Source organism: Gigantopelta aegis, chromosome 3 (genome assembly GCF_016097555.1).
Source record: "Gigantopelta aegis isolate Gae_Host chromosome 3, Gae_host_genome, whole genome shotgun sequence".
In the NCBI taxonomy this organism is placed as follows: domain Eukaryota; kingdom Metazoa; phylum Mollusca; class Gastropoda; order Neomphalida; family Peltospiridae; genus Gigantopelta; species Gigantopelta aegis.
The window spans coordinates 6754833-6781338 of NC_054701.1; positions in this window are offsets into that span (position 1 = coordinate 6754833).

Sequence of the window (26506 nt, forward strand, 5' to 3'; positions counted from 1 at the left end):
TCCGTTAACAGGAATATATATTTTCACGTCCTTTTCCGCAAAACTGTTTCCAGTCCCAACCAGTGCTGCACGACTGGTACATCAAAGGCAATGGTATGTGTTGTCTTATCTGTGAAAAAGTACATAATATATGCCTTGCTGTTTGCTGTAGCGGATTTCATCTAAAGAATATATATCAGAATTAACAAAACTTTGACATCCAATAGCACATGATTATGTAATCAATGTGCTCTAGTGGTGTCGTTAAACAAAACAGTACACCGTGCACGAGTCGAGTGGATAAAATAAAAAGAGAATATTAAAACATCATCACTTATATTCCTGGCAAGTAAGAAAACAGCCACGACAAAAATATATGCCGTGAAAAAGTATCCACGGCATTTTCCACGGCAGTTTTGCAGTTAATTTAAATAAGAGTACAGGAGTTAAATATAAAATTGAAAACTCCACGGCGAAATAAATGTCGTGGGGAATTCAATTCAGTTCTAGCCAGCACATCACAACTGGTATATCAAAGGCCGTGATATGTGTTAGCCTGTATGTGGAATGGTGCATATAAAATATCCCTTGCAACTAATGAACAAAATGTAGCGGGTTTCCTCCCCAAAACTATATGTAAAAATTACCAAATGTTTGACATCCAATAGCCGAATATTAATACATCAATGTGCTATAGTGCTGTGATTAAACAAAACAAACTAACGTTTCAGCCCACCCCCAACCCCAAAACACATTTTCTTTTTAACTTATTGTCGTGCTTATATTCAATTAAGGTTCAAGCACGCTGTCCTGGTCAAACACCTCAGCTATCTGAGCTGTGTATCTAGGACAGAGGATTAGCGGTTATTTGTTAGTGGTTAGTGAGAGAGAAGCCGGTGTAGTGTCTTTTACACCTACCCACTATGTCGTAAAACTCACTCTGGGTGAAGCTGATACCGGAGAGCTAACCCAGTACCTACCAGCCTTGTGTCCGATGGCTTAACCAATACACCAGCGAGGCTAGTCCGCAACAGCAGTGATCGTTGCGGCGCCGTTAACAAATTGGTAAGACGGATGATTACATGTACACGCAGCACTTGCCAGGCTGACACGTCCCAGACCTGGTGGTAAAAGGTGTATCCTGTCTACATGCTGTTGTTAATTAACTACAACATAAACACTCACGAAGACAAATCGTGTATGGCAAAGGAAATGCTGTATTTCTGAGTAGGTAGTCGGTGAAAGATCGCAGCACAGTACTGTGTTCTACAGTCCCAGATACATGTTTGCGACAATCCCCCCGTCCCCTAATTTTCTCTGTTACTGTGCTCAGAAGGCCGGGAATGCCATATTTGAACACCTGAAGTTTACCCCTAACAAAGTATGCCCATTCGGCCCTCAAATTTCCATTTCCCGGACCATCATACCGACCGTGCCTCATCAGTTTGAAACACACATTGCAGGTTATGACCTTACCGAAGGAAGGAATGTCTTATTTAACGACGCACCCAACATATTATATTTATTTACGGTTATATATAAGGTGTCGGGACACACAGATAATGAAAGAGAAAAGCCGCTGCAGTCAATACATGGGCTACTCTTTTATATTAGCAGCAAGATGTCGTTTACATGCACCACAACACAGACATGATAGTACATAGCTCGGCCTTTGTTACACCAGTTGTGGGGGACTGGCTGGCACTGTAATAATTAGCCCAATAGGCCAACTGATTGGGATAGATCCTAGATCGATGACACATAACAGGAGCGCCCTACCGCCTATGGAACACATATCGTAACTATAAGAAGCGAATGCCGTAGCTATACGGTAACAATATCGTAACTATACAGAGACAAGGTTGTAACTATACAGAGACAATGTCGTAACTACACAGAGACAAGGTTGTAACTATACAGAGACAATGTCGTAACTATACAGAGACAACGTTGTAACTATACAGAGACAATGTCGTAACTATATGGAAACAATGTCGTAACTATACAGAGACAATATCGTAACTATATGGAGACAATGTCGTAACTATACAGAGACAATGTCGTAACTATATGGAAACAATGTCGTAACTATACAGAGACAATGTCGTAACTATATGGAAACAATGTCGTAACAATACAGAGACAATGTCAGAACTATACCGTCACAATGTCGTAATTATACAGAGACAATGTCGTAACTATATGGAAACAATGTCGTAACTATACAGACAATGTTGTAACTATATGGAAACAATGTCGTCACTATACAATGACAATGTCGTAACTATACGGAGACAATGTCGTAACTATACAGAGACAATGTTGTAACTATATGGAAACAATGTCGTAACTATACGGAGAAAATGTCGTAACTATATGGAGACAATGTCGTAACTATATGGAGAAAATGTCGTAACTATACGGAGACAATGTCGTAACTATACAGAGACAATGTCGTATGGAGACAATGTCCTAACTATATGGAAACAATGTCGTAACTATACAGAGACAATGTCGTAACTATACCGTCACAATGTCGTAACTATACAGAGACAATGTCGTAACTATATGGAAACAATGTCGTAACTATACAGAGACAATGTCGTAACTATACAGAGACACTGTCGTAACTATATGGAAACAATGTCGTAACTATACAGAGACAATGTCGTAACTATACAGAGACACTGTCGTAACTATATGGAAACAATGTCGTAACTATACAGAGACAATGTCGTAACTATATGGAGACAATGTCGTAACTATATGGAAACAATGTCGTAACTATACAGAGACAATGTCGTAACTATACAGAGACACTGTCGTAACTATATGGAAACAATGTCGTAACTATACAGAGACAATTTCTTAACTATCCCGTCACAATGTCGTAACTATACAGAGACAATGTCGTAATTATATGGAGACAATGTCGTAACTATATAGAGACAATGTCGTATATATACAGAGAAAATGTCGTAACTATACGGATACAATGTCGTAACTATACAGAGACAATGTTGTAACTATATGGAAACAATGTCGTAACTATACAGAGACAATGTCATAACTATACGGAGACAATGACGTATATATACAGATAAAATGTCGTAACTATACGGATACAATGTCGTAACTATACAGAGACAATGTCGTAACTATACGGAGAGAATGACGTATCTATACAGAAACAATGTCGTAACTATACGGAGACAATGTCGTAACTATATGGAGACAATGTCGTAACTATACGGAGACAATGTCGTAACCATACAAAGACAATGTCGTAACTATGTGGAAACAATGTCGTAACTATACAGAGACAATGTCGTAACTATACAAAAACAATGTCGTAACTATATGGAAACAATGTCGTAACTATACAGAGACAATGTCGTAACTATACAGAGACAATGTCGTATATGGAAACAATGTCGTAACTATACAGAGACAATGTCGTAACTATACGAAGACAATGTCGTAACTATACAAAGACAATGTCGTAACTATACGGAGACAATGTCGTAACTATGTAGAGACAATGCCGTAGCTATACAGTTTCTTTGTCGTTACTGTAAGAAGGAAATATCGTAGCTAGGGTCTATACGAATTCAATGTCGTAGCTATGCAAATTCAATGTCATAGTTATATGGGGGACAATGTCGTGATTATGGAGACAATGCCGTAGCCATACGCATACTTTGTTGTAACTGTACGTAGAAAATGTCGTAATTATACGGATACAATGCCGTAGCTATACGAAGACAATGTCGTAGCTATATGGAAACAATGTCAAAACTATACGAAGACAATGTTGAAACTATACAAAAATAGTGTCATAGGTACATAAAAAGAGTGTCATATATATAACTATACGAAAAACAAAGAAAGAATAATGGTTGTTTAACGACACCTCGGCATAGGACTCAAACTTGACGGCGGTAATTGCCGTGGCAGCGATATTTAGGTCACGGACTTTACGGATGGCAATTTCTCGCTGACTAAATTGCTTTAGATGAGCGTTTTGCCTCCAGCAAGAAACCTTTCAAAATTGCCGCAGGTAAAGAATTCTTAAGTTCATTTTAAATAAGGCACATTTTAAGTAGGGATGTTTGATGACTAACGCTTGACTATCGTGACACTTGGTCTACAGTAAGAGAGACCCCGAATTTTGCCATTTAAGACGATCGATGTTTTCAGAACATTCCTTTATTCCTACTGAGGCAACCTTGAAAATAATTACCTTGCTAAAGTGATATAATAATATGACAGCAATGTAACTATCGGTCAGGTTGACATTTAAGTCGGTTGACGTTTTTAGAGCATTCTCTTTTTTACTACCAAGGAATCCTTGAACATAAATACCTTGCTAAAGTGGTATGATAATCTTCTTGTGAAGTTCAAGATGTAGTTTAATTATAGATAAACTAATAGAATGTTTATCGTCACATCAGCACTTTTTAAACTAAGGCTATTCCGTGAGAGATATATATATATACACACAAACAGATGCAGTGCTAGAGGGCAAAATAGCCTATACGTTATAATGAATTATCACTTATGGTTTGTCTCTTTCACTGATCTTACATTCCTTTTTTTCTAAACATATTTCATTTGCAAGACCTTCTACTTATGGATATCAAATTTTCGTGAATTCCCACCAGGTTGCAGGTATATTCCAGTTTTGTTAAAGGGTATGTAGCCATTAGAACCAACAATGGATTAATCAGATGGTGGGTGGGTGGATTGCGGGGGGGGGGGGGGGGGGGGGAAATCACTTTGGCGCCACACAGGCAATAAATTCTTCCTCAAAAACAGCAAAAAATATTGATATTCACTTTCACATAGACAGTGCAGTATCTACCACGACAGTCCGTGTACCAGTGTTAGACGCTGGTCGGGACACATATTAATAATTCGTGTCAATCAAGGCCAATCGACCTGGCAACCCATCGTACATCATCGAAGATTTTTCCAATGAATTAAATCCTACCACAAGAACACGAAAGACGAAACCCACTACTACCATCGAGGTTACTCTTACGAATGTCAGTAAAAGAGATATCTGGAATTCTGGTTTCCAGCAGACAAGACAGCACATGCCACTGCCAGACCATCTGCTCGACCATTTGACTTTCCATTACCAATAATATTAACATTTTGTTATAAAACTGACTGATTGATTAAAAACATATTTTATTGTACAACGAACAAAATAATCGGGCACAAGTTTGACCATTTACAAGGCCCTCTTCTATATATATACAATATAGGTGGCGACTATATTACATAACTGTATATTAAAAATACAGGGGACAATTAAGGCATTTGGCCTGGTATGCATATTCAACGATATATAATGCACATTATTGCATAATATCAACAAGTATAACCGTATAGTTAATTAATAAAACGGTTACATGTGACGGCTATTATATATAACGGGCGCAGCCATTTTGTACCATCCCAGTGAATACGCCCTCTGGCGAGCTGGTGGTTATGTAATACCTAACGTGTCACGTCAGGAATTAGTCTTCGAAATGAAGAAACAAAACATACATGATTATTGCGAATGCATCGCAGTGTTCTGTAATAATAGCCATCCCAGTAAGCCAGCAACAATTATATATTATATTTCAATACAAAATAAACCACCATTGTCAAAGTGTTGAAATAACTGCATTATGTTTTGTACATAAATTAATCCATGTACTTAAATAATACTCGGAGTGTTTTCTTGGTTAATTGGTCTTTTCTTTCCGTGGCCTGTACCTGTGGTTCCTGATTGGCAGGTGTATATTTAGACGGTCTCCAGACACTGTGTCTACACACCCTAAATAGACGTGCCTGTTTTATTAAGATCACAGGGTACTGTGTGATAACAACACGGATGTCCCTCAAATCGTAATGGACTTATCAGCATCTCTGCTTTATTACTGTAAGTAATTCTGTAAAACCCTTGATTAAGTAGCCTTTCCCATCTAAAATCACAAAACTGACCAATTACGTCGTCCCAAAGTCCCCTGCGTGTGCTGTAACCTCACCGTGGTGCAGGGGTGTAACATTCTCTTTGAGAACGGCCAATACAGCACAAACTGAAGTTTAGAGTAAAATTCGGTGTCCGTAAAATTCTGTGATATTTGTATTTGTATTTTTGCACAGTTCTTTACACTGTTTTTGTTCAAACCTTGAATTTTTATATTGATGTTGATCATCACTTTATTTATTTGCATTACCATAGTTTGACACCCAATAGCCGATGTATTTTTCGTGCTGGGGTGTCGTTAAACATTCATTCATTCATTCATTCATTCATTCATTCGTCCCAAAGAAAAGAAAAGTATCACTTGGGTATCGTGAGTGGTCGTTTTTGTTCGAACGTACCCTACCAATAGGTCTAATAATATGTATTTTTTCTTTGGATTTTTAAAAAAAGAAACATACTATAACTCCATTTCGTTATATTGATGTAAATTGAAATATACTCTTCAAAAAAAAGAAACGCAAAAGGGTACAAATGGGTTATAACTCCGATTTTATGTTTCCTACCGGTTCATGCTTTGTGAATATAAGGTCATTGCATGTCCCAAACACATCCCCACGGTTACATTCGATAAAACGCAGCTACTGTACAATAAAGTTCCAAAATGTGAATATTCGCAAAAACGCAGCCACGTGCAAACCATGTCACCACTGCACGTGCGTTGTCTGCACGTGCAACATGAACACCGACAGTATAAAAGTGCAGGGTGTTCGCTTGCCTGGCCTCTGTATCTGGCCGACAGTTGACAATCCAGGACATGCCACGTCTCAGTGAACCGCAGAGAAACAATGCCATCGGCCGACTAGACGCAGGCGAATCCAGAACGGCCGTTGCCAGGGCATTCCATGTGTCCCCAAGCACCATCTCCAGACTGTGGGACCGTTACCAGCAACATGGATCAACACGTGAACTCCCTAGATCCGGTCGACCACGGGTCACTACCCCCGGGCAGGACCGCTACATCCGGGTACGCCACCTTCGGGAACGATTGACTACTGCCACCTTCACAGCCGCAGCAATACCAGGTTTGCGCAGGATATCCGACCAGACCGTACGGAACCGCCTACGTGAGGTAGGAATTCGTGCCAGACGTCCAGTTCGAGGTGTCATCTTAACACCACAACACCGTCGACTCCGACTGCAGTGGTGCCAGATTCATCGACAATGGCCTCAACTGCGATGGAGACAGGTGTGGTTCAGTGACAAGTCCCGATTTCTGCTCCGACGTCATGATGGAAGATGTCGCGTGTATAGGCGTCGTGGTGAACGTTATGCGGCAAACTGCGTGCAGGAAGTGGACAGATTCGGCGGGGGTAGTGTCATGGTGTGGGCAGCCATCTCACACACTGGCAGAACTGACCTGGTCCACGTGCAGGGCAACCTGAATGCACAGGGCTACATTGACCAGATCCTCCGGCCACACATCGTTCCAGTTATGGCCAACGCCAACGCAGTGTTCCAACATGACAACGCCAGGCCTCACACAGCACGTCTCACAACGGCTTTCCTACAGAACAACAACATTAATGTCCTTCCTTGGCCATCGATATCGCCGGATTTGAACCCAATTGAGCATCTATGGGACGAGTTGGACCGACGCCTCCGACAGCGACAACCACAGCCCCAGACCCTGCCCGAGCTGGCAGCAGCCTTGCAGGCCGAGTGGGCCACCATCCCCCGGGACGTCATCCGTACTCTGGTTGCTTCAATGGGCAGGCGGTGCCAGGCAGTTGTCAACACACGCGGAGGCCACACCCGGTATTGACTCCAGATGACCTTGACCTTGGTGGTGTGTCCTATCACTTACTCACAATGGACTAGAGTGAATTGTGAACAATCCTGCAACATTTGGTAATTATCGGACTCACCATTCAATAATTAAATCAATTCTCCAAATGTTACGACAATGTGGTTTTGCGTTTCTTCTTTTGAAGAGTATATATTTAGTTAAATAATTTATTATACTATCAAGTCATTTATGTTGTTTTACAAGTCAGGTTGATGAAAGCGACGGGCCTTGTCGTAAATTAGAGCGTTTGTTTACACTGTGTTTGAGTTGACCCTACCTTTAAACAATCAAAGATAACTAGAGGAAGGAAATATATTACATACACAAGAATATGAGAAAAAAAAGACGACAGAATTAGTGATAAAACTGATATAAGTACACATGTAAAACGCGTGGCACGTCACGTTTAATATACTTGCAACAAAATAGTGCAACATGCCATTTAAAATGTTACAATATGGTCTCACTACACAGATGCCATCTGCCATTGAAACCCATGTTCAACTTCAAACGGGTTCTCATTAGCACTAACATACGGTATATAATCATTTATTTTCACTCCAAAATTGAGAACATAAATTTACGTGTCAGTGTTTTGCTATATGACCGCATCTGGCTGTAGTACTGGTCCGAACAGGTGGTTCATTAACCGATTCACTCCGGCTGTCTCTTGCACCGTACACCCATGTCCCAAAAGATCGCTGCATAATATTACAAAATAGCATGGGTAAAATACAGCCAGAAGGCTTACCATTAAACATATATATATTGTTTTAATTCTTCACTATTTCCTAGAAGTGAATATGTGAACCATAACATGTCACAATTAGGAACTATAGTGGACCGTGATGAATGAACTTTCACCCGGAAGTGATCTGTGTAGTGAGACCTAAGGTTTTTATTTGTACCCCTCATTTTATTTTATTTTTGTTGCAGAAATTGCACTTCTATTTTCTAACAGTACCAGTATGCTAAAGAAAAGTATATGAATATATTGGGAAAAGACAGGAAAATGTCACAAATAACCAATGTCACATGTTTCTACTGTTTTAACTCCGATATGATAGTGCACCTCAGAAAAGTTCTCTGATTTGGAACAACACTATCCAGAAAACGATCGACACTAAGGCACAGATCAGTGTATGACCACGAAGGCACCACACCACTGTTTAATACAGTCCGATTTAGAAAATAGTTATTATTATTATTTTTAAATAATATGAAATATTGAAATACCTTTTCGAATCTTTTTGATGATTACAAGTAATTTGACATCTTATCTGTAACATTTCAATACACCATTAGTTTGAGGTACTTACCATTTCAGTATTTAATGATATCACTTGTACAAACGATAAATACATGTATCTAATTTTACCCTTTTACCCTACTGGCAGAAACACTGCAAACCAACATCTATATTGTACAAACGATAAATACATGCATCTAATTTTACCCTGTTACCCTGCTGGCAGAAACACTGCAAACCAACATCTATATTGTACAAACGATAAATACATGTATCTAATTTTACCATTTTACCCTACTGGCAGAAACACTGCAAACCAACATCTATATTGTACAAACGATAAATACATGTATCTAATTTTACCATTTTACCCTACTGGCAGAAACACTGCAAACCAACATCTATATTGTAAACACGTCATCAGACGTTTCAGTGTTCGAAAGTAAAACACTAAGTTTCACGCACTTATACATCATAACATTTAATTTAATCTTGTAACAGATGTTACTCTCTAATTAAAAATATTAAGTATTTGTACTACTACTACTACTACTACTACTACTACTACTACTACTACCACCACCACCACCACCACCACCGCCGCCGCCGCCGCCGCCGCCACCACCACCACCACCACCACCACCACCACCACAGAAACTAGTACTACCCCACCATTACCTTTACAAATACTACTACCACTACTATACTACTACTACTACTACCACTACTATGGCTACTATACTACTACTACTACTACTACTACTACCACTACTATGGCTACTATACTACTACTACTACTACTACTACTACTACTACTACTACCACGTCAACTATTACTACCACCCCCATTACAACCACCACCTCTACTACTACTACTACTACTACTACTACTACTACCACTACTACTACTACTACCACTACTACTACTACCACATCAACTATTACTACTACCCCCATTACAACTACCACTACTATTACTACTACTACTACTACTACTACTACTACTACTACCACATCAAATATTACTACCACCCCTATTACAATCACCACCACTACTACTACCACTACTACTACTACTACTACTACTACCACATCAACTGTTACTACCACCCCCATTACAACCACCACTACTACTACTACTACTACCACATCAACTACTACTACCACCCCATTACAACTACTACTACTATTACTACTACTACTACTACTACTAACACTACTACCACATCAACTACTACTACCACATCAACTACTACTACCAACCCATTACACTACCACTACTACTACGTTTACTATGCTACTATCCGGGTTCGAACGTAAGGAATTTTGACACGTTTTTGCAATAGGCAAAACGCTCGCCTACTTCACGTCTGAGCCTTCCTACAGCCATTGTAAAGCAGTAACTTAGTAACATATAAACCACAACATTATCCATTCAACCGGGGGCAATATTTATTATACAGCGGCAAAAATATAATAATAATAACAAACTGCTATCAGTAAAATCCCTCATCTACGGCAATTGATATCGCTGCTACCTCAATTGCCACTGGCGCCGCCGTTAATTTGAGCAATGTACTACTAATATTACTTTTACTGCTGCTGCTACCACTACTACTACTACTACTATCACTACTAGTACCACTACTAGTACTACTACTACTACTTCTACGACTACTACCTCTACTACTACTACTGCTTCTACTACTACTACTACTTCTACTACTACTACCACTACTTCTGTTACTACTACTACTTCTACTACTCTTACTACTACTACTACTAGTAATAATAATAATAAGAAGAAGAAAGAACAAGAAAAAAACAAGAACCAGAGGAACAAAAAGAAAAAGGAGAAGAAGAAATAACACAACTTGATTATTTTATTACCCTCCACCCCATAGTAATTTTAAGCTAGGTACGGTCGTACTTAAACTGCATGTGTATTTGATTGTACTTACCTATGTTCATCATTATCAATAAAAGCGCTGTCGTGTTCGATATTGTCAATTTCCATTCCATGTTGCGAACAAAACTTCGTGGATTTCTAATACAGATCTCTTTGAATACCAGTACCAATCTAAGATGTTACAGTCGACGCATGCCTTAATTCCAACCTACGTTCAGAAAGCACCATTCTCATGTGCCTTGTAGGGCGCTGCAAAACAAGTTATCGGAAGACGCCCATTCTGCGGTGATGATTCCTACGTGGGTGAAAATTGATTCTTGACTAACTGCAAACGCGAAGAAGGTTTGGCATCGCGCCGTTTGGACACACCGAGGCTGTGACGTCAGATTGGTGACAGCCGAAGAAATAGAGTAATGTTATGACAGCGAGTTTTCAATCTTGTTTATTGGCAGAAGCCGATTTGTTCACGACTTGCACAGCTGGACGTGTCCCATGAAACTGTAGCACGTGTCTATTATGGCTTCCGTTAAATAAATAAATAAGCATTCAAATGAGGTCAGTCTTTTATCAGGATTTGTGTCTTTCTTCAAAGCTGCCGTCTCGCCTGGCCATCAGTTCACGTCGTCTACTAATGCAAAACACAAATAAAAAGTCGACAGATGCAACACCAAGAGCCGGGCGTTTTCTCCATCATCTGATACCATCTCGCGAGATACAAACCTCATCGCCAACTAAATAGGTCAGACACGTCATGATGTAAGAGCGGAGAAATGGCGAAAACCATTTTTGCATTTGGCCGCCATAAGTTACACGCTACAGCTGTGGATTAGTATCGACATGGTAAAATGTTAAATAATTATTCTAATAAATGAGTTATGTAACAATATATTTGACTGATCTTTGCTCAAATCTAGAACTTGTAGAGCCAACGTTTTGTGGTCGCAAATACATTAAAGAACTGTGCGATGTTTGAAACTACGCCATGGAGACGTCGCTTCTAGATAATATACTACGTACGCAGTTGACACTGTTTTAAAATGGAAAACGATCATATCTTTAAATTACTTTAAGCATACAAGACAACTAGCGAGATATCGTTAATTACGCAATTTCCGTAAGATACATTAACGGTTCAGCCACCCAGCGGTTTCTTATTAGATTTCCAATACAACTAAATTAACAGGAGTAAAACCATGGATATGAATTGAAAAACAAAGCACGTTTATCCTTGATATCCATTTCAAGTCTATAAACAGGCATTGTCCACATTTTTTTGGTATCATAATCACAAGTAACAAACGTTAACCGGCTTTGATTGTTACAGATATGCCAGGTTAAAACATCCGTTGGACTCTGTTAATTTCATTTGATTTTACTTATTCCACAACTGGTATATTAAACATAATTTATGTGTAAAATGCACATCACAGACATGTTGCGGCAAGAGGTTTCTTTTCATCACAAACGGCTGTGCATACACTTTGAGTCAAGGTGGCTCCAATGGCACGTCTGGGTATAATGTTGAGGTGGGCGACAAAACGATCTGTTGTACCTCAAAGTGTCACGTTGCCAACAAACTTCATTCAGCTGTCTTACTTTCAAACAGATGCCAAAATATCCATATCTCTTGTTGTGCTTATGTCCAATTAAGATTGAAGAACGCTGTTGTGTGAAGACACTTCACTGTCTGTCCGGGACAGTGGACCAATGGCTACTTGTTAAGGGCCGGTAAGAGAGTGTTGTACAATGTCTGTCCGGGACAGTGGACCAATGGCTACTTGTTAAGGGCCGGTAAGAGAGTGTTGTACAATGTCTGTCCGGGACAGTGGACCAATGGCTACTTGTTAAGGGCCGGTAAGAGAGTGTTGTACAATGTCTGTCCGGGACAGTGGACCAATGCCTACTTGTTAAGGGCCGGTAAGAGAGTGTTGTACAATGTCTGTCCGGGACAGTGGACCAATGGCTACTTGTTAAGGGCCAGTAAGAGAGTGTTGTACAATGTCTGTCCGGGACAGTGGACCAATGGCTACTTGTTAAGGACCGGTAAGAGAGTGTTGTACAATGTCTGTCCGGGACAGTGGGCCAATGGTTACTTGTTAGGGCCGGTAAGAGAGTGTTGTACAATGTTTGTCCGGGACAGTGGACCAATGGCTACTTGTTAAGGGCCGGTAAGAGAGTGTTGTACAATGTCTGTCCGGGACAGTGGACCAATGGCTACTTGTTAAGGGCCGGTAAGAGAGTGTTGTACTAGCCTTACACCTCCCCATTGATACATTAGTATTAGCAATGGTCCCATGATCGATTGTAATCGAAAATATATCGGTTTAACTCTAGCAATCTGATGATCGATTATACAAATCCATAATCGCTTGCGTAGAAACATGTTAACTATAATTGCTCCTCCAGTTCACTTTTTGGAATTAATGTAAATATGTTGACGTTGGGGTTTTCTTCAAAGAAGAAAGATATTAAAGTATTAAAAGTAAAATTAGCTATTTGTACAATCTAGATCGTGTTGAACACAACAATCGTTCTTATATTCATATAATTGTAATTGTGCAATCGAAAGTTGATCGGTTGGTACAATCCGATTATAACCAATGATCGATGATGATATTCTAACCGATTCCCAACGTCAATTAGAATTCACGCTAAGTAGAAACCAGTACCATGATACGAACCCGGAACCTCTCAGTCTTATGGTCGATTCGTCTACCACGACAATTCACTTGACTCTGTTGTGACAAACTCTTACATGAATTAGATTACAACTTCAATATAATTACAATGCCAATTCGTACAAACATGGTTTTTACAGTGATTCAGGAGAACATCACAGCTATATTTATTACATTGAACTCTGTCCGGTGCTAGTTTTGATTTAGTAAATTAGTCTGATAGTGGCAGTACTCTTTAAGGCGGAGCAAGAGGGTTGTGGTTTTGTTTAACGACATCACTAGAGCACATTGATTAATTAATCATCGGCTATTGGATGTCAAACATATGACCATTTTGACGTAGTCATACAGGAAACCCGCTACATTTGTCTATTAGTAGCACGGTATCTTTTATATGCACCATCCCACAGAAAGGATTTCTTCAGTAGCGTGTCCTATAGATTCGGCACAAGACAGAGATTCATGGAATTAACCACCATTTTGCCAAAATACCCACTAGACTCTGCATTGTGCACAGATACGGAGATACGGAAATACGGAGATTACGGATAACGGTTTCGTCGTTCAGATTTATTACTCTTTGAATGTCTCATTAGTCAGAACATGAACATTGTTTCCGATACTTGATCGACGTAGTAACCCGTTAGGACGCTGATACCGTTTATATCACAGCGACTGGTTAACGCCAACTAATGTGTGCACAAGTACTTCGATAGTGGATTCCATGATTTAGTAGTGAACGTGTTTATGGCAATGGATTGTGTTTGTAAAGCCACGGTAGTGTTGGCGTTTAGTCGGTCGCCAGTGCTAGCATGTATGGTCCAGTAGTTTATGTCCACGACGGTGTCTGGCGGTTTCCTCTTGGGTGTGTGTGTGTGGGGGGGGGGGGGGGGGGGGGGGTAACAGGGCGTAATGATGTATCTTGTGATCTTGGAATAACGATTGAATAGTATTGTAGAAAAGAATAGAACAAAGGAGACCCCCCGAAAAATCTCATCCAAAACAACAACAAAAAGAAAACAAAAAACAAACAACGAAAACAAACAATAAAACCATATCCCCTCCCCCAAAAAAACACACAAAAAAAAAAAAGAAGAAAAAAAAAAAGAAAAAAAAGAAGAAAGAAAACGAAGCACATGAAGAAACAAATCCACAATACTCCATGCACCTATCACAACAAGAATGATTTATTGTTTAACGACACCCCAGCACAAACGTGGTTCTTGCGCTTAACCTTTAAATGAATTCAATGTGGTGAGAACCAGTTATATAGTCATATAGTTATATCTGCGTTCAACGACGACGAACAACGCTAACATTTGCGGACGATTTGAGTGGTTCCCGACATGGTCATTGAGAGGCGCATACACGAAATCAGTATTTTAAAAACAAACATCTGCTTCTCTGGCTGACCCCGTCAGTGGGCCCATTGGGTTATCTCTCGTTCCAGCATCACGACTGGTATATCAAAGGCCGTGGTATGTACTATCCTGTCTGAGGGATGGTGCATATAAAAGATATCTTGCTACTAACGGAAAGTAATGTAGCATGTTTCGTAAGGCTATATGTCAAAATTACCAAATGTTTGACATCCAATAGCCGACGATTAATAAATCAATGTGCTCCAGTGGTGTTGATAAACTAACTTTATAAACATTTCACTGGCTGAAATATCCCGTGGTACTCGCTACAAAACCTGTATTGTGAAGTAAAAAACTAAAAAAAACTGTTCTACTGAATGCATCCCTTCTTGCTGTATTGACCCGTGATGTCGTATATTCTAGGCCTTCCACCTCCAGCCCTCCACCATTCCGGGTTGACTCCACTGATGCTGTTCACGTGTAGACCACGCCGACTCTTTACTGACGTCAGGATGAGATACAGCTGCTGTATTGTGAGACGGTATTAAAACGTAAAACATTAAACGGAAAGAAAAAAACAACAATTATCACTTGTCAGCGTTGAACTGCTCACGGCATGGTTGTAACACAGTATAGTACCATCAGTTCCTGTTTCTGGACAACGACCCAACTGCAGCCGTGCAAGCGTACTCGTTACTGTTAACCAGGAAGGTGTTTGTCTATGAGCGTGTTACCAGCACGTCAGTATACACCTGATTGTAGCTATTGTATATTGATTGTAGCTATTGTATATTGATTGTAGCTATTGTATATTGATTGCGGAACATTCAGTGTGAAAAAGTCTTTGTTTTTGTTTTACGGCACCACTACAACACATTGATTAATCAAGTAATCATCGGCTATTGGACATTACAATTTTGGAAATGTTGAATGGAAGTCATCAGAGAAAACTCGCTACATTTTTCCATTAGCAACAAAGGATCTTTTACATGCACTTTCCCACAGACAGGAAAGCACATACCACGGCCTTCTACTAGTTGTGGTGCACTTGTTGGAAGAAGAAAAACATTTAATAAGTTGAATGGATCCACCGAGGTGATTCGTTCCTGTGACACAAACACATCAGTCGAACGCTCAACTCACTGAACTATACCCTGCTCCAAGTAAAAACAAAAATGACTGCAAATCCATGTGGGGGTCTTTTTGTTTATGGCATTTTTGTTGTTGCTGTGGGGTTTTTTTGTGGGTTTTTTCCCTGTGTGAATATTTGAAGGCGCATGACATAGAATGTGACGTCACTGATTCAGTGCTAGGTTAGGCGATCTATCGGGACAATACCACAGTTCAATACGATGTCATCAGGCAAGGTTTCTCTTATATTACAATCGCAGCAGTTGAAAGAGATTGCTCCCAGCATTCCGGCATTTGCATCATGATATTATTTAAATAGAATTTGCTACGAACGTGCTCGGAGGTACAGTTGACCTGAATATGAACCATATGCGATTGTACGTTACAAGAGGTCACGATAGAGAGGGGGTGGGGGTGGGATGGGGGGGGGGGGGGGGGGGGGGGGGGTGGAGAATATACTATTATTTGGGTAACCTGTAAAACAAAACCTTGCGAATCATTTATTACATACAACATAATACTCAGAGGTCAAGTTAACAGTTTTATTTTATGCAGCACCTTGTTCGGACGGGAAACATGAAATCTTTGCTCAGTTACAGTAAAGATGATGATGATATTCGTGATGATATTGATGATAATGATTATCATCCTCAACATAATGATGTTGGTCACTGTTTTTTTCTTGACCTCACCGGCCTCGGTGGCGTCATGGTTAGGCCATCGGTCTACAGGCTGGTAGGTACTGGGTTCGGATCCCAGTCGAGGCATGGGATTTTTAATTCAGATACCGACTCCAAAACCCTGAGTGAGTGCTCCGCAAGGCTCAATGGGTAGGTGTAAACCACTTGCACCGACCAGTGATCCATAACTGGTTCAACAAAGGCCATGGTTTGTGCTATCCTGGCTGTGGGAAAGATCCCTTGCTGCATGTCGTAAAAGAGTAGCCTATGTGGCGACAGCGGGTTTCCTCTAAAAAACAGTGTCAGAATGACCGTATGTTTGACGTCCAATAGCCGATGATAAGATAAAAAATCAATGTGCTCTAGTGGCGTCGTTAAATAAAACAAACTTTACTTTTTCTTGACCTCAGATGCAGGTTTACATGTGTTAAACCAGATCTGGAGTGGCAGTCTTCTGATAGACGGCGTAATGTTGTACCGTTATATGGTGTATACTACCAAATCAAACCCCACAGACGACAATAGTAACATATGTTGCTAAAACTCCTACCAGCAGCGTATCAACTGACATAAACACCACGGATATAAATACTACCAACCGTCACTCTTAAAGTGAATCGGAAAAAAATGGGGTTAAGCTGCTCATTTCAGTGATAACTAATAGCGTCTATGTCTACCCTAGTTCCACACACAATTTGAGTCCGTGTTTTGCTGGTACACCATACATGTTTCAAGCACAAGGCTACTTGACACAGTGGCACTATATGAAATAAACTTGCATACATTTTTTGCCCAGATTAAACTAATTTGTTTTACAACCAACCCACTCACATTTATCACCAGTCACAGGACTTAACTTATCATGGTATTAACTTCTCTATCAAAAGTTGGGTGCACCTCGAACTTTGACCCAGCCGGAAGTTATTTGGTTTGGTACTACCTTATAGAGCCCGAATGGTTACATTTCCTATAAATGGTGGTTAAAGAGTACAATACCTTTATTCGTGTCCTCTTATACAAAATAGGTTTGTTATAAATTTGTTTTCACTGTTTATAAGACACACACAGGTCATATCGATTTCTTGTATAAAATGCGCACTTTCTTGTATTTTCATCATATCTTTATTTTTCTACCTTATAATTCAGTATAATGGTTAGATCAAGGGCTCTCCAAGCCTTTTATCGGGCTTGTTTTTCTGATCATGTTCAGAAGAATATAATTATATGCCCTGTGTTCAAGTAGTAAATGCACTTTATTGTGTAATATCATCCGCCATCATTTCCATAAACCTTATTAGTGTTTGTGGTTTGTCTGCTAAACGTAATTTGCAATATCGGTCGCCTTGACATTCATATACCTAATGGTGTAAACAGGACACCTGTCTTTATTATGTACTTTATTATCGCATATAAAACAGGTAGAAAACACCATCTGTTTTGTTTAACGACACCACTACAGTACATTTATTTATTAATCATCAACTCACAATTGCACGAGTCTCCCCTGGGTTGTCATGCCACGACCAGAAGCGGTCAAGCCCTTTGTAAGGGCCCTATGGGCAACCTAGGGAGACACCTCAGCATCATAGAGGTCTAATTAACGAGCAACTCTCGACTCACTAATATCAAAAATTATGTTAGCTCCAAAACTTTCTCTTTCGACCAACCGTTCAAAATTGCGCCCAAATCTGCTCATCAAAACTGCGCACTATTTTCTCTTTGGCATTTAACTGCTCCAACAAAATTCCATAGCACCATTACACCCCCCCCCCCCCCCCCCCGCCTGTGGGACTGCTGGTGCTCCCTTGAACGTCACAGCACCAAATAAGACGAGGCTGTTGAACGTCACAGCATCAAATAAGACGAGGTTGTTGAACGTCACAGCATCAAATAAGACGAGGCTGTTGAACGTCACAGCATCACATAAGACAAGGTTGTTGAACGTCACAGCATCAAATAAGACGAGGTTGTTGAACGTCACAGCATCACATAAGACGAGGTTGTTGAACGTCACAGCATCACATAAGACGAGGCTGTTGAACGTCACAGCATCAAATAAGACGAGGTTGTTGAACGTCACAGCATCAAATAAGACGAGGCTATTGAACGTCACAGCATCACATAAGACGAGACTGTTGAACGTCACAGCATCAAATAAGACGAGGTTGTTGAACGTCACAGCATCACATAAGACGAGGCTATTGAACGTCACAGCATCACATAAGACGAGACTGTTGAACGTCACAGCATCAAATAAGACGAGGTTGTTGAACGTCACAGCATCACATAAGACGAGGTTGTTGAACGTCATAATCCATACACCCAGAAAACAAAGTATAGCAATACTTGTCGCCAACCATAATAATACTTAATTATATTATTATCGGATGCATTTTTAAAAGTCGCTCACATCTTAAAAACGTTTGTTTAAAGTTGTTTTGGTTAACGACACCACTAGAGCACATTGATTTATTAATCATCGGCTATTGGATGTCAAACATTCGGCGATTTTGACATATAGAATTAGAGAGGAAACCTGCTACATTTTTCTATTAGTAGCAAGGAATCATTTATATGCACCATCCCACAGACAGAATATCACATACCACGGCCTTTGATATACCACTATTACCAGTCGTAGTGTACTGGCTGCAACGAGAAATAGCCCAATAGGTTCACCAACGGGGATCGATCCCAGACCAACCTCGCATCAAGCAGGAGCTTTACCACGTCTTAGACAGACAGCAAGAAAGTAAACTTGTTTATTTAAGTCTCATCTTTGTTGGTCGTATCGACATCCACTTTCTTCACTATGTTATTGATTTTCATCTCCTCTGATCAAACCGACTTTGTTATATTAAAAGAACTAAACGAGTTTGTATACTGATCTACTCACATTTAATAATTATGTATAATAAAACATCAAACAGTTTGAAATATAAAGCATTATATCAATAAACATACTTTAAAATCCCTTTGATATTTGTATCTTATTGGAAAATGTGTTTGGCGGTTGAAAGAAAGAACACTCAACACATTGTGTGGTTATATGGCGACAGACATGGTTAAGGACCGCACAGATATTGAGAGGAAACCTGCTGTTGCCACTTCGTGGGCTAATCTTTTCGATCAGCAGCAAGGGATCTTTTATATGCAACATCCCACAGATAGGGTAGTACATACCACGGCCTTTGATATATCAGTCGTGGTGTACTGGCTGGAACGAGGAATAGCCCAATGGGCCCATCGACGGGGATCGATCCCAGACCGACCGCGCATCGAGCGAGCGCTTTACCACTGGGCTAGGTCTCGCCCCTCGCGGTTGAAAGAAAACAAATAGTTATTACCTATAAGATTATTGTAGGCAAAAATCCATATTCAGCTACTGCAAATATTAGGCTATGACAAATATAATTACTGTAATTGTAATAATTAAAACATCTGTATATATGGCCGAGATTATATTAAAGTGTCTACAAAACATAATACAGAATATTGATGGGCGGATACCAATATTCCAGTCAGCATAAAACTATGTCCTGTTTACTTCCGTCTACAGCATGTGGATCCGTCCTTAACGTGCTAGATATGGAACGGCTGAATATTGATTCCAAATTGAATTCTTTGACTGATGCTGAATTTTATTCCGTGAGTTCCGTCAATATTGGCACTCATGCCGAATGCTGCGATTTAAATTACGCGATAAGCGAAATGAATGGTTTTGTTGTTTGTTTTGTTTTTGTAACGTCACTCCAGCGTATTTTAAAATACAGCTAGCACAATATAAAATCCTAGTGAAAGACAAGTAAACCAATGTCACCATGTACGTTATTCTGGCCCACTGGGACTGAATTAGCCAGTTTTTGCACAGGGCTAGACAGACCCGTCTCATCCTACGGCTAGACGGTTTCTTCGCACGCCGTTATGGGACTACTAAAAATATGTTAAGAATTGAAATTCTCAATTATTCTGAGTTATGGTTTTGTCTCAGATTCAGATCAGAGGGATTAATTATTGTTTGTGTTTGTACACTTAGGGACTATATTTATGGCGCGTGTTTTTAAACGAGTTTGTAGACGCAATGTTTACAGTGGGTTAAGAATGAAATATTACTTGTAGTTTACACATGTTTTGCTATTGCAATTAAGCGGGCAAGAACAAGAATCAACCACCTTTGTCAGGATTAGAGAAAACAATTTTAAGAGTAATTTATTTAGTCAGGTACGTTCCTTGTGTTTTGATATTGTGGCATATTTGTTTTATAGCTACGCAGACAAAATGGAAACACAAACACCCCCCCCCCCCACCAACTCCCCCAAAAACCACCAAAAACAACAACAAATAAACAAACAATAAAAACAGGAATACGAAAACTTTAAAAAGGTTTTTTTGTGAGGGCCCAGGTTTATCTATACCTCACAACGGTGATTGTTTCTTTTTCTTGCCCATTTAATTACAGTAACAAAACATTAATTTTCTAAGCTAAGGTCTGTTTATTGTAGAACGATTCGTATACATTTCACCTGCCAACTCATTTAATCATACGCGGAAAAATATAGCCCACCTTATGCAACGACATAAATATGTAATGTTCAACTTACCAATAAATATAAAGTTGAAAATATTAATTTGTTTAAATATTTTTAAAACAATGATACAACGTGAAATGGAAAACAGAATTTTGAAAACCATGAGTTATGACGTCAATCGTTGTAAAACATGAGTTATGACGTCACGCGTATGTAGAAATCGTCTAGCCCTCGGGTCGGACAGATTTATCTAGCCCTAGGGTCAGACAGATTTTTCTAGCACCATGCAAAAGCTGGATAAACCTGTCCAGTGGGCAAGAAAAGTAACGTAATCCGTGCCACTCGGTCACAACTTCCCGGGTGACTTTAACTTTAAAATATTAACAAATTGCTGCAAATTTCTCCTCACTTGCACAGTGTTCTAAATCTGTCGCATCCCCTTCCTCAGGCTCCCTCTTCTTATCGGTCAAACCTAAAAATAACAGCGTTAACTTCATTTCCCGGTGCATGTATACGTCTTTACACTAACCTGGCTTCTTATGTATATATCATATCTTTTTTTCTTTTTTCTTGTTTTTTCCTTCGTCCGACACTTCCACACCTCATGGCCAGCCAGCCAGACAGGCTCTATCTCTTCAATCGCGATATATATATGGTTAGCTGCAGGCAAAACAATAGTTTCAATGAGAGTGTTATGATTCATTTTAATGAGAGTTGCCTCCCCTATATGACCCCATCAAAGGAGGAGTCAGGATTGTCAAGAGTCACAGGTGGCGATAAGGCCACAGACCACAATTAATTTCGCTATATTTTTCTATATAGCCTTAGTGGCTATAACATGTTTATTAATATCAGCAGGTCCATGGATTTGTATATGCACCTTTGCCTGCCTAGGGGACACATACTCTGAAAAGGACAACCCCTCTTGTCCAGCTCTTTCTCCCAGCATATTGGTTTAAACAAACACATCCTCTAAACCTGGCCTGAGTACACCCATTTTACATAAAAAGCACTAATTTTGCATGGGCCGGAATTACCACAAATAAGTCTTCAATGTCAATAAGTTACACATGTTTACGAACTACATGCTCTCCCCTGTCACTTCAGTCAAATAGTTGTCACTTCATGAAATAATCACAGTCGAACAGCAGACTACTTGTGCGGACAAATTTCAAATGGGAAGATAACTGTAATCTGAGGCCATAAGTCCTGTTGTGGCCAGGTGGTATGTTGGACTACCTGTTAATAATTTAATCAATACATGTACTTAGCTTTATGTTTGTATTGTCAGCAATGCATAATCAATAGTGATGAGAAAAAGTTAAATCTTTCCGATAAACCTTATGACGACAATTGTGCCGAAAAATAACCTTTCAAACACGGACGATTTTGCTCAAATATAAAATTAATTTACAATATTATTTTAAAAAATCCAATGGGAAAGGTAATCACCTACTTCCACATCACAAATCAATGTTGCATTAATATAATTACACAGGTTTTTATGTTGCCGTTTTTGGACAAACAGAGACGTATTTGTTCTGTCGCAACGTTCGCATACAAAGAACGCTTATGTAGACATTTTTTGTGTGCAAATCCAATCTCATTCAATTAACATTAGTGCTAGAGAGTGATGGGTGTTTAACTCTCACGGTCAACGGAGACACTACACTAGTGCTAGAGAGTGGTGAGTGTTTAACTCTCACGGTCAACGGAGACACTACACTGGTGCTAGAGAGTGATGAGTGTTTAACTCTCACGGTCAACGGAGACACTACACTAGTGCTAGAGAGTGATGAGTGTTTAACTCTCACGGTCAACGGAGACACTACACTAGTGCTAGAGAGTGGTGGGTGTTTAACTCTCACGGTCAACGGAGACACTACACTGGTGCTAGAGAGTGGTGGGTGTTTAACTCTCACGGTCAACGGAGACACTACACTGGTGCTAGAGAGTGGTGAGTGTTTAACTCTCACGGTCAACGGAGACACTACACTAGTGCTAGAGAGTGGTGGGTGTTTAACTCTCACGGTCAACGGAGACACTACACTAGTGCTAGAGAGTGGTGGGTGTTTAACTCTCACGGTCAACGGAGACACTACACTAGTGCTAGAGAGTGGTGGGTGTTTAACTCTCACGGTCAACGGAGACACTACACTAGTGCTAGAGAGTGGTGGGTGTTTAACTCTCACGGTCAACGGAGACACTACACTAGTGCTAGAGAGTGGTGGGTGTTTAACTCTCACGGTCAACGGAGACACTACACTGGTGCTAGAGAGTGGTGGGTGTTTAACTCTCACGGTCAACGGAGACACTACACTGGTGCTAGAGAGTGATGAGTGTTTAACTCTCACGGTCAACGGAGACACTACACTAGTGCTAGAGAGTGGTGGGTGTTTAACTCTCACGGTCAACGGAGACACTACACTAGTGCTAGAGAGTGGTGGGTGTTTAACTCTCACGGTCAACGGAGACACTACACTGGTGCTAGAGAGTGGTGGGTGTTTAACTCTCACGGTCAACGGAGACACTACACTAGTGCTAGAGAGTGGTGGGTGTTTAACTCTCACGGTCAACGGAGACACTACACTAGTGCTAGAGTGTGGTGGGTGTTTAACTCTCACGGTCAACGGAGACACTACACTGGTGCTAGAGAGTGATGGGTGTTTAACTCTCACGGTCAACGGAGACACTACACTAGTGCTAGAGAGTGGTGGGTGTTTAACTCTCACGGTCAACGGAGACACTACACTAGTGCTAGAGAGTGATGGGTGAATAACAAAAGCATTGCTATTTTACTTTAGATTAATACATACATTTATAAAGCTATTTGTACATCAATGAAACTAATAGTTTCTTTATATTACTACATGTATTACGTTTGCACGTGTTTATATATATATATATATATATATATATATATATATATATATATATATATATATACACACACACACACACACACACACACGTGTTGTGTGTGTTTGTGTCCGTGTTTATGTCCGTGTCCGTGTGTGTGTGTGTTTGTGTGTGTATGTGTCTGTGTGTGTGTGTGTGTGTGTGTGTGTGTCTATCTGTGTGTGTGTCTGAGTATGAGAGAGAGAGAGAGAGAGAGAGAGAGAGAGAGAGAGAGAGAGAGAGAGAGAGAGAGAGAGAGAGAGAGGAGTGTGTATGTGTGTGGAGCGAGTGTGTGTGGTGTATGTGTGTGTGTGTGTGTGTGTGTGTGTGTGGAGTGTGAGTGTGTGAGGTATGTGAATGTGTTTTAAATGTGTGTGTGTGCGTGTGTGTATGAATGTGTGTGTCTGTTCGTGTGAGTGCATTTGTGTGATTGTATATTTATGTGTGTATGCGTGCGTGTGTATGTGTGTGCGTGTGTGTATGTTTGTGTAAACTCCAGATTGGACTATTACAAACATTGTGACAATCACTAACACATTGTAAACATATGTACTGATATACGTTAAGTTTAATCGCCAAAGGGGTTCTATTAGCGAAAAACATTTTACAATAGCAGGATACTAATTTAACGGTAAAAACAGCTGCAATAACTGAAACTATTTTAACTCTATCTAATAATAAAATCATTGGCTTTAATTGCCGACCTTATGTATAATTTGACAAACATTGATCTTGATACGTTCGAGACGGTAAACAGTAATAATGCAGACATATTGAACTGCGTCAATGACGGCGTCTTTGTGAGGCTTCCATTGTGTTTTTACACACCAGATATTTTAGTGGTGTCACCTTGTCTCAATAATAACATCACCGTGACCTATACCACAGTTATTTAATATATTGGAACGAGCCTCCGTGTGTGTTGTTCATCGCTTTCGTCCAGGAGTGGCTAGATCACCATCAGTGGCGGATCCAGAGGGTAGACGCGTGGCTCCTGTGACCACCACCCCAAACGCTTCTTTGGACATCTTTGCCTCACAACCCCTGAAGATTTAACTCCCGTTTGCAATTTCGCCTTATTTCTTTGATAAACTCAAATTGCTGTTTTAGATTGTTACATTTTAAAGCAAGCATATAATTATGATAATGTTTTCAGGTATATATGTTGTTCGATTTTTATAACATTTCGTATGTGATAAATTGTGTTGATAGTACACTGCTACGCTTTTTAAAATGTAATTCTTGCATTGGTTTGCGTTATTGGGTCTTTCATAATGTCATGTGGTCCTGCACAAAGCCAAACACCAATAGCCTAATCGCCCTATACAGTTCAGTATCAAAGGGGTGGCACCTTTGTGGTCCCGCCGATGGATAATATCTGGCAAATATTATAACATAATCCCTATTATTATATAACATTTAGTGAACTATCTTAAAATATCAGTGAAATAAAAGTGGTATCAATCGCTCAGTGACGATAGCACATTTTAGAGTGAAAATTTCATTATTTCACTCTAAAATGTGTTATTGTCACTGTAAGAAAGCCGGAACTATTTTGCTGCTGGCATTTTAAAAATAAAGGTAAATTGCCAAAAGTTATATAATGAATAGAAAATTTCATGTTTTTTGTCAAATTTGATTTATATCTCATCTCGTGAAGTTTGCAATCATATCACACTCGTCGCGCAAGAGATATAAATCATATCTCACTCGTCGCGCAAGAGATATAAATCATATTTGACAAAAAAACCCATGAAATATCCTCTGTTTACCCATAAGGTTAAAAATATCTTGGCTCATATCAAAATGTTACTTCTCACTAGAACGTCACGTGGGACATAACACTTTGACGTCATACGATGACGTCATCGATTGACAATACCGGCCTCGGTGGCGTTGTGGTTAGGCCATCGGTCTACAGGCTGGTAGGTACTGGGTTCGGATCCCAGTCGAGGCATGGGATTTTTAATCCAGATACCGACTCCAAACCCTGAGTGAGTGCACCGCAAGGCTCAATGGGTATGTGTAAACCACTTGCACCGACCAGTGATCCATAACTGATTCAACAAAGGCCATGATTTGTGCTATCCTGCCTGTGGGAAGCGCAAATAAAATATCCCTTGCTGCTAATCGGAAAGAGTAGCCCATGTAGTGGCGACAGCGGGTTTCCTCTCAAACTCTGTGTGGTCCTTAACCATATGTCTGACGCCATATAACCGTAAATAAAATGTGTTGAGTGCGTCGTTAAATAAAACATTTC